The sequence below is a fragment of the Elaeis guineensis genome, chromosome 3 (genome assembly GCF_000442705.2).
Source record: "Elaeis guineensis isolate ETL-2024a chromosome 3, EG11, whole genome shotgun sequence".
Classification (NCBI taxonomy): domain Eukaryota; kingdom Viridiplantae; phylum Streptophyta; class Magnoliopsida; order Arecales; family Arecaceae; genus Elaeis; species Elaeis guineensis.
Window position 1 is genome coordinate 14191277 of NC_025995.2, and position 12215 is coordinate 14203491.

The window sequence follows — 12215 nt, forward strand, 5'->3', positions numbered from 1 at the left end:
ATCTATGTCAGATTGCAGGGATGTAAGTCGCCAACTTAGGGGGGGAGGTGTTTGATGGACGGCTATGATATAGGATTGAACAAAAATTTGATTGCGAGAAGGAGAGAGAAAAGGAGAGAGCCAATGGACAATCCTAATATAATATATACATAGCACAAAGAAATCACCAATCTCTTTGACACGGTAACTACTACAGTGGTTTTGGAGGCCTCTGTTATCTTACATATAGTGATATCTAAATAAAATGATTATTTAATTATTATTTTACTATATTAGTATTTATTTTAATTTAGCAATAGATGCCCCCACGCTACTAATATTAGGGGTGACTAAAAATCAAATCTGAATCAATTAAATCAGTAAAATTAAATCAAATCATTTGATTTAAAATTTTATTCGATTTGATTTGGTTGATTTTTGATAAATAAAAAATAGATGTAAATTGATTTTAAATAAAATCGTTCTCAAATTGAATCAGACCGACTTTAATAAAACGACGTCATTTTGATTAGGATGTTGTTTATGTTGGAGTATTAATATATTAGAAAATAATTTTAAATTTATGATATTATTTATCAATTTGATTTTGTATTGATTAGCCTTAAATCCCAAGTAACTTACTTACTGGATTATTTATTTTTTAGATTTTTTGTATGTATATCTTTCTAAATATTTAAATTTGTGTGAATATCCTTTCAAAATTGATATTGTACGTATATCCTAATAAAATACTTATTTCATATGTATATTATTTTTTTCTTATTATTTTGTATATATACCCACATCATTTAATATTGTTAAAAAATTAATGATTTAAAATTTAAATGACTAAAATATCCTTATTGGTAGATATGCATATATATACAAATAGCAATTTTATAAAGATATTCATACAATTTTAAATGTTTAGAAAAATATACACTAAAAAAATTTAATTTAATTTTTATTTATTTCATCTAGATAGATTCAGACCCTCTTATTCTATAATGTAATAATATATTACATAATATAACAACACCATGACGATATTATATAATATATTATATATTAGAATACTATCTTATATTTTATTTTTATGCAAGATGGGACGATTATGTCCATCTTATAACAACATGATATACCTTATACATTTCATAAAGATATTTTTGATAAAAAATTTAAAATAAAATATCATAAGATTATAAATTTTTATTGTTACATAATGCTCAAATCCATAACTATATCCATTCTATGTAAATATATAAGTTATTCATCTAATATTAAGTTTAGCTACTTTTCTTAGAATATATTATTATACATTAGAGGAAACATTGATGGTTACGATATGTTTATTTTCTAAATAAAATAATTTTGATCTATCATTTGATAAAAAATTTATTTTATTTATATAAATTAATAAATTAAGTAAATTTATTATTTTAGTTATATCTGTTATTTTTTTATATTATAATAAGGAAAGAATTAACAAACTAAGAGCAGTGTATTTATGTTAAAAAAATTTTGCGTGCATACCCTTCCAAATATTCAAATTTATATAAATACCCTCATAAAATTACTATTTACATATATACCCTTATAAATTTTTCTTTTTACACATCTATCCATAAGGATATTTTAGTCATTTTAATTTAAAACCGTTAATTTTTATCGGTGTTAGATGATATGGGTATGTATGCAAAAAAGATATTTTATGAGAGTATATATATAGATATCAATTTTGAAAGAATATTTATGTAAATTTGAATATTTAGGAGGGTATATATGTAAAAACTCTTTTTTTTTTGTAATATGTTGGAGATCTTTATCTTAATCCTTAATGATGGTGTTTGTTTAAAAATTTTACTTTGTTGAATGATTATATCTTATGTCAATTTAAATTATTTTATTTGATAAATTATCTTAGTGGTACTCTTATATGAAAGAAAAATAAGTCTTCATGACTCACAATAATAATAATAATAATAATAATATAAATCGATAAATTAAACCAAATCAGATCGTTTAAATCATGTTAGTTTGGTTTGATTTCAATATTCTATTAGTCTAATTTGATTTCTAAAAATGTTAATTTATTTAGGACTGATTCAACTTAAGTTTAAGTATGAAACCGGTCCAAATCGGACCATGCTCATCTCTAGCTAATATGATGACATTTGGGAGTTAATTGTCTCTAAAGCCCGTAGGCGTGCAGCCAATCTGGGCTTACAAGTGGATGTGGGTCCGAAAGAGACCCATCTTTTTTTTTTTTTCTTTTTTCTTTTTAGGTCCATATTTTGGTGTCCTAAAATTTACCTGCGTACTTGCATCGATATATGGGTTTAACCGTAATGGATGCTTCCCTACCTAGACCAAACCCAAACCTGTTCCAAAGGATCCAAATAAATAAACAAATAAGCAAGAATTTACTTGATGTTAGTTTCAAAAGTTATGCGAGTGCATCACATGATTCACATCTTACAAGATGTAAATAACCAATTAGATGAGTTGTATGTGTTTTGCACAATCATAATAAAGATAAATAGACATTGCATGATGGTTACTAGGCTGGATAGGATCCGACCATGAGAAATTTTGCACGCCATGGTATAGACTAAAAGGTCAAATTTGGCTATGACGCCAATAAGCAAGCTGACAAACCAATCACGATACAACATATATAAAGTTTGATGACAAGCAGGAGTAGGCCAATGTGATTGAATCGATATCCATGATTTTCTTAAAGTGCCTAAGACCGTGGCCGATGTAAAAAACTGAATAAGCCAAGGATAAAAGATATTATTATCAATCTAATGATTGGTGTGAAGCAAATGTATTAATGAACATAGTAGAGGATAACCAGCATTAATTATCCAAACTATTGAAAGTAAAGATCAAATATGGGTGCAAACATCGAAGTGGGCAATTATTATTTGTTAATATAATTAGGCAAAATTAGACTTCTTAAGGAACTCTTTGATAATTCAAATCAACGTATTTTATCTCATCTTTAGTTCTTAATCTACTAATGGTTTTTACTATAGAAGTAGCTATAACTTAAAATTTCTTCTATCATAGTTTTGTACTACAATCCTATCCATATTTAGATCTATTTTCTTTTAATAATGGTACGATGTTGATAAAAAATTTTAAAATTTATGATACCTGAATCTATACGACTCTCCATCATTCTTTCATTTATTATATTTTCAATTAATTCTGCATCGAAGGCATGCCCGCACACGTTATATCCCCATCATTTGACTTATGCTAACAAATTCTCTGACTCAACATTCTTTAGGCAATATGAGAGAGGCTCCATGGCACACAACTATATATGATAATTTTAATCGAGAAACATTCTAAGCCGTTGAATCTAATTGAACAGGCATCTAATAAAATATATCTGATATGGAATTTATATAGTTGTTCTTTTATAGCCAATCTTATTCAATTTTTATTTCTCTTGTTATTAGTTCCCACACAGTTTATACATAACCGTACTTTTAACTTCTATGCACGGATAAAAAGCCTCTTAAAGCAAACTTCAAACTCTTCCAACAAATGAACTAAGTTTAAACACCTCTGCATCTAGTAAAATGACCAAGAGTTCCTGGACCTCATTATATATTGAATAATTTAATATGCAGCCGAGTACCCTTATTGTTGGATTTACAAGAGGGAGCCAAAGTTCATACATGAGGGTCATAATTATAATTCCTAGCAAAGTCTCCCTACCGCACTCCTTTCTCTCGGATTAGCTCATAAGTTCCAATATTTTGGACCTTTCGGAGGATGAGAGAGTATGAATAATTTGCTTTGGTTTCTTCTTGCAACTTGTTTTTGTACTTGGAATTGTAGGTTCAGATTACATCTTTTACATGAAAGAATGATGGATCTTCTTTGGTGATGTGGATTTTTGAACTGCGCTTCGCACAGCTCTTAAAGCACTCCAAGCTTCTTGAGTCGTCCAGCTGCACAGATCTCAAATAACGATTACTCAATCTAACAATGGATGGATGCATATGAAAAAGTGGGTATCATATTGAGATTGATGCTGCCTTTTGATGGTTTGAAAGTATGGTCCTTAACTTTTTTTAATCTAATTTGAAGTCATTAAACATAAACAATTTCCAAAGAAATTAGCCTTCATTGGGTTATTCTATGGTGGATTATTAAATGTTTAAAAATTTGATTTAGGATGATTTTCTCCAAAATGAGAGAGATTTTGGAAAAAATCTTTGCTTTCCTTTTGAAGCATCAAAACCCAAATTTGTACAGCTTATAGCTTGTTTGGACTTAGAATACATGATCACAAGAGATCAAAGAAACCGTCCATAAAGAAATCACAATACAGACACTCATCCAGAAGTAGTCTTCTTCCAACCTTCATTGACTTTTTCTATTTATCCCGTAATGGATGTTTCAATGATGCAAGATAACTTGCGCTTATGCCATCTCCAACTAGGAAGACCTAATTGGGTTCGTGGGTTTTGGGCTAAACACTGTATGATTGGCTCGACCCATTTGGCCATGCTGTGCACGCACAGGCCGGCCAGCCAGTTGTGAACAGCTTGGACGAATTTTTTTTTTTTTTTTGGTGGCCTAAATTCCTTATCCAATTTAAACTAATTTTAAATTTATTTCGGACCCCAAACATCTTATCTAATTTAGACTTGTTTTTGATTAATTGCACAAGTTATCGATACTAATAGACTACTAGTGGTGGAGAGCCCTCCAATGGGTTAATTATGCTTGGTGGGCTACCAGTTGTTGGAGGGCTCTTTAACGGGTTACACCCACCAAACTTTGCTACATAGCAGGTTTGACTACAGTGAAGAAGAGAAATTCTTTGTACACCACGTTCGATGTAGAAAAAATATACCATCTCATCCAATTGGGTCATATAGCCACAGCTTTCCAACGCACATTTAATGCATGCAGTTTTAGTTTTTTATTCGAAATTTTGAATGATGAAAACACTCCTCCTCTTCTAAAAAAAATTATGATATTCTGTGGTCATATTATGACATCTTGCGGTAAATTTATGATTTTCTATATATGATGTCATAATTTTTCTTTCAGAAGTCATAAAGAGGGTAGGGCATTTTCATCATTGAATATTTACGATGCTTTCCAACATGCATTTAATACCTGCAGTTCTACTTTTTCGTTAGAAATTTTGAATAATAAAAATCTCTCTTTTTTTTTGAAAAAATTATGACATCCTGTGGCCATATTACGATATGTTACTATCAAATTATGACTTCTTGCATAGGATATCATAATTTTTCTTTCAGAAGTTATAAAGAGAGAAGAATATTTTCATCATTAAAAAATTATAAAATTTTTAAATAACAAAAATGCCTCTCCCTTCCTTATGACATCTTATAGCCAAATTATGACTTTTTAAAGTCATAATTTGATCATAGGATATTATAATATGGTCATAGAATGTTATAATTTTTTTAGAAGAGATGGGATGTTTTTGTCATTTAAAATTTTAAACAAAAAAATGGAACTGCAACCACTAAATCGCATTGAAAAGTCACTACAAAAAATTTGACTTTTTGCGACGAAATTTTTTCGTCGTCAAAAATCATATTTTCATTGCTAAAAGTATTTGCGATGAAATATATTGTCGCTAAAAATTTGTAGAGAAAGCCTCGTAGCAAAAAACCTTAGCGACGAAACGATTTTATTTCGTCGCAAAAAATAGTAAACCTAGATGACGAAGTATGTGCTGTATTAGCGATGAAAATATTTTGTCACAAGAGCTTAAATTTTGTCGCTAAAATTGTAACGAAAAATAATTTCATCGCTTAATATTGTGATTAAAAAAAAATATTCTCTTATTTTTTGTGACGAAAACAAAATTCGTCGTAAAACTTAGCGACGGATTTCGTCGCAAACAAAATTTGTTGTAAAAATTTCGTCGCAATAATTGCGACGAAAAAAATATTCGTTGCTATAATTGCGACGAAAAAAAATTTCGTCACTATAATGGTGACGAAATAAAAATTTCATCGCTATAAGGACGACGAAATAAAAAAATTCGTCGCCATAATTACGACGAAATAAAAATTTCATCGCAAAAAGTTAAAATTTTTAGCGACGAAACTATTTTTTCGTCGCAAAAATAGCAATGAAATAAAAAATTTTGTCGCAATGTATAATAAAAATTTTACTTTTTTGGGTTCACAAATTTTTTTGCAACGAAATTAATATTTCGTCGCTAAAATAAATTTTGGATAAAAAATAAAATTTTAATTTTTTTTCAAAAAAAATCTGCTCAAATACAAATTCTCTGATCAAACATATTTTAAATAAATAGTATATTAACACAATAAAAATATTCTAAGTCAAAAGATCAATTCCAAGTATCAAAAAGTTTCATAACCATCTTTATCATATACAAAAATATAAGTCCATACACCATTTTAAATTTAAAATAACTACAAACTAGGTATGATCTGACTCGTTGGCCTCGTTCCCTTCCCCAGACATCGATCCCTGACCCGATATGTGTCGCGATGGTGGTGCAGAGGCGGCATCATGTGACTGTAGAGGTGTTAACTCAGAAGCATCAATACCGAGCCGTCCCGCCACTGCAGCTACTATCCTCTCGAGCGTCTGACTACGATTCATCCAGTAACTAATCTGATCTTGCATCATGCTCATGGATGTCCTAACTGCCTCTGGCACCGATGCATCATCAGACCGACCGGATGACAAACTGCGTGATTTTTTGGACCGCATGCTATGACCAGATCCTAGCTGCCGCCCGAGGACGGTATCCAAAATCGTATCATCTGTCATCAAACAAACCTGTTGCGATCCAGTATCACCGTCAGATCCCACCTCCCTCATCGCCTGGTCTCTCAATTCTAATATTTTTTTCTTCACAATAAATCAAATAAAATCATAATTTTTTTTCAAACTCTTTAAAAGTATTCAAAATGTAGAGTAATGATACTTACATGACGCTGCCTCGCCTCCTCGGTCACGAACTCGCCACTCTTGTTTTGATAGAATTTAGCATAGGCGTCAACTCCGGATAGTCCCTGTTCAAACAAAAAAAAAGAAAAAAAAAGATATCAAAATAATATTAATATTTAATAAGAAGTTATAAAGTATGATTGCAAATGTAGTTACATACCATCCTCTTCATTCCCTGTGCAAAAGAGGCACTCCTTACGTGTGAATAGAATCAATCTTACTCCTATTCACCTTATTCGTCTCCGATCGTCGCTACAAAATACATACAATTATAACCAATAAAGGACATAACAAAATTAAAATAACCTGAAACACTAGACATACCTGAAATGCCTTACTTCCAAAATGCTCACATAACCACCGCCAATCGTCACTAGACCCAGCCCAATTTCTGTATGGCTGGGTCACAGGATCAATCTCCTTCGCCTGCAGCTCATTGTAGTATTTATGAAGCCTACATCACCGATCTCTGTATCTATTTACAGCCATTTTGAGAATACCTGCCGTCACTTCTTCGTCGGTGCAATCCTCGAAGTCAATATTATCCTACACAGTCATCATACCAAAAAGCAAATACATGAAATTATTCATATAATAAAAAATTTATTTATATAACCAAAAATAATATGGATCATGTAATGATATGCAAGACATCCAAATTTAATTCTTACCCTGATGTGAGAAACTAGAGCATCACGGTATCGAGGAGCTACATGCTTGAAACTTTCAGCAGCCCACGAAAAATGATTCCACATATACAAACTGATCTCATTTGCGACAATACTAGCCTCTGTGCCAATCGGATGATCTCAAAATATCTGTACCTTCGGTTTTTCATTGTGTGTATGCACATATTTTTTCAAAACAAGACCCCTACTGGACCACGCACTGCACGTCGATGCTGTGTTCCTACATGTAAAAATTGGTGAAATGAACATATATCATGTATCACTAAATGCATATAACAAAAAAATATATATGGTTTATAAATTGATAGAGATGTACCTGTAAGGGGATGATGCTGCGGTACCATGACCTCCGGCTGGGCAAGCTCTGGCTGAGCACTAGTCTGCTCTGTGGACTCGGGTAACTGAGTCTCATCTAAATCCTTTGATTCATCATGCAAAATGCTAAAGTGAGTATGTGTATCATCAAGCGGAGCCTGCTGCCTATCCCGTGAACGTCTACATCCAAGATCAGTCATGATGCTGCAATGATTAAAATAATTTAAATCAGCACGTAATCAAAAAAACTCAAGTATTACATGATATAACAAAAAAAATAAATTGAATTACTTATTCATATTAATTATTATTCTCAGATTCTGAACTCGTGTCCATATAGTCATCTTCGGTGAGAGTCATAGAAGACTTCGACCCTGAAGTGCTATCATCATCGTCGTTAATGAAGTCATTGTTGGATCGTGCTCGTGCCCGTGCCCTTATCGACGATCCAACAATAGAAACATCCTCAGGTTCATAGTCGTCTCTTTGTAATTGTCCTATGTCAATCGTATCATCTGGCACTAATATGTTATCTGGTGCTTGCATTTGATATGCTTCATTTTCAATAATTGCACGGACTTCATTCTCAAGATCTTCATCGTTCGGGCATGTGAAAAGTGCGGGATCAAACAAATGCCTATGCGGAGCCCTTATTGCAACTCGCCAAGGCTCTTTCATTTTGTTATCATCAATATACCACACTAGTCTTGCTTGCTTTGCAAAAATATAAGGATCACTTTCATACCATACATGACCAGTGTGGACACTGACGAGTTGAGAATCTATAACAATTGGCCTGTGTCGTCCTAAGTCATACCATCGATACTTGAATAACACAATCCGTCGAAGACCACTATATCTCAACTCTATAACCTCATGCAGAACATCAAAAAAATCTATTATTTCACCCTTGTGCTTGCCCTCCACGCTTATTCCATAATTCTGTGTGGTTCGATCGTGATCGTGATTTTCCATTAAGAATCGTACACCATTGACTATGCATGCTGAATATACTGATACACGTCTGTCAGGTTTTCGTGCAAGTGCAGCCAAGTCATTACTGATACAGTTAGGATTGTCTATACGTAGCTGAGCTATCTACAATTAAAAGAACAATAAGCAGGTTAAATTTGACAAAATAAATACTATATAAACAAACTTTTAATCATGGATGAACATGAACATAACTTACCCATTCGTCAAACCATGATGCAAATTGATTCCTATGTCGTGCCGCTGCTCATGTAGGATTACTTCTTCTGAGCTCACTTTCGTGTTCTCTGAAGTGATACAGTAATACTATGTATATTTTAATATGCATGACGATGTACATTCATTGATATATTAATAAATAAAAATTAAATATATATACTCACATTATGTACGCTTCTATCTCCTCGCAATTGTTTAGCACATACCAATGCATGTCATCCGTTTCTTGTGGTGTCAACATTCGAAAATCTTTTTTACCATATGGTCGGGCAACATTGGAGAACACGGACAATCCATCGGTCAGAATCTCGTCAACATCGATATTCTGTTGTGGCCTTGTAAATTTGGTCTCCACTCGTCGAAGGTATATAGAGCAGAATGTCAGACATTCATTCATAACATGTGCCTCTGCTATTGAACCTTCAGGCCGTGCTTTGTTAGTGACAGCACTCTTGTATTCACGCATCTCCCTATTCAATAAATTATCAATTGATATCACATATAATAAGAATATAATAATGAATAATAAATATTACAATATCATGCAATTACCTTTCAATTGGGTACATCCATCTTGTATGTACTGGCCCACCCAATCTAGCCTCATGTGGAAGATGAATAGAAAGATGCACCATGATATCAAAGAAGGCGGGAGGGAATATCATCTCGAGCTTACAGAGAGTAATGATAATCTTCTTCTCCAATATGTCGATCTGACTTTGTCTCAATATCTTCGCACATAAGTTCCGAAAATAAGTTCACAGATCAAGTAACGCATCATACACATTATCCGGCAACAATCCGCGCAAACCAACTGGGAGCACATGTTGTAGAAGTACATGACAATCATGACTTTTCATCCCGACAATCTTCCCATCTTTCGACTTGATGCACTGTTTCAAGTTTGAGGCGTATCCATCAAAAACCTCACTGATCTCAAATATGAAAGAAATTGATTTCTCTCTCTTCGATTCAGTGTATAACATGCCAATGGCTTCACCAACCTATCCCCTCGTCGAATCAAATGTAATTCCTTTCTAATCCGCATATCCTCTAAGTCAAGACGAGCCTTCACGGTATCCTTCGTTCTTCCTTCGATATTGAGAATGGTATAAAATACATTATCAAATATATTCTTTTCAATATGCATGACGTCAAGATTATGTCGAAGAAGAAGCATTTTCCAATATGGAAGATCAAACAACTTGCTCTTTTTTCTCCAATTTTCGATACTTGTTCGCACCCCTACTTGGCTGGCCAGACCCTTACCAAATATGACATCCTGTGGGTTGGGTAACTGATTTAAAATATTGTCCGTAGACCAGAATCTTGGCTGCGCATGTCGTTCATGCTTGCCATTGAACTTAAGACTTCTCCTCCATCTATGATCATCTGGCAAGAAACGTTGATGGCCGATAAAACAAATCTTTCCATGAATATGGTCCGATATAATATCATCGTTACAAGTTGGGCATGCTTTATACCCTTTTGTACACCATCCAAAAATATCGCCATATGCAGGAAAATCGTTAACTGTCCAAAGCAGTGCTGCATGCATACGAAAGATGCCTCCTGCAACATGATCATATGTTTCGCATCCTTCTTCCCACAAATATTTGTAACTCTTCGATCAATGGCTCTAAAAATATGTCTATGTCTCTTTCAGGGGCACGGAGACCCGGGATCAACAAGGCCAATAGATTAAAAGGTGATTTCATGCACTTTCATGGTGGTAAATTATAAGAAAATACCATAACAGGCCACATACTATAAGTAGTACTAAGATTATCATATGGATTAAATCCGTCTGTTGCCAACCCTAGCCTGATATTTCGTGAATCAGCTGCAAACCATGGATGTTCATGATCAAAATGTTTCCATGCATCTCCATCTGATGGATGTCTCATGACATCATCATCAATATTGTTTTCCTCCTTATGCCATCGCATGTCACGAGCAGTATGCCTCGACATGAATAATCAATGCAATCATGGTGTAATCGGAAAGTACCGCAAAATCTTGCATGATATTTTTTTTTTCTTCTTATCCTTACCACGACTTTCTTTCCATCTGCTTGAATGACAAATCGGACATGCTTGTAGATCTTTTTTATCCTTCCGAAACAGAACACAATCATTCGGACATGCATGTATCTTTTCACAGTGTAGGCCCAAGTCATCGACTCTCAAACCGAGTCCTTTCAATAATTTTTTGGCTTCATAATGACTTGACGGAAGTAACTCTCCCTCTGGCAGTAAGTCCTTCAAAAATTTGAGCAACCAATTAAACGAGTTGTTTGACCACTTACCAAGTGTCTTCATGTGTAATAACTTTATTACGGCGGACAACAGAGAGTACTTCTTACAACCAGGATAAACATCACTTTGTGCATCTCTTAATAGATGCTCGAATCTATCATTTATAGATATATTACTGTCCTCTTCAGCTTCTTGTCTCAAAATGGAATGCTGATGTTCTGCTCTCGCTTCTACATTTACTTCAAATAATTCGGATGAAGATCCTCTAAAATTTCTCTATCTTCTTCACCAAGTGTTTGTCTTTCACGACAGCATGATCCACCGACTGACGACGGATTTATGGGACTCCTGGACAACATGCTCGAGCTAGTTGACAAATCTTCACCATGACAAGTCCATCTCTTGTAAGTCACATCTATACCGTGTTCGTATAAATGATTCTGAATGTCCGATAAGGTATACCAAAATAAATTTCTACATCGACGACATGGACAACGAGCTTTTCCATCTTCTCTAGTATGATTGGACGCCACATTCATAAAAGTCATCACACCCGTAATATACTCGGGACAGAACTTATCACGCAATGACATCCAACCACGATCCATACCTACATATTTATGATGCAAACTATACAATCAATTTTATGTAATAATAGTTGACTAACATCTTATATCTCCTACCTATAGGGTGATGGTCCTATTCCATTCAGGAACGTAAGAATTTAATATTGCAATACATGTCTTCTATACCAAAAAAATTTCGA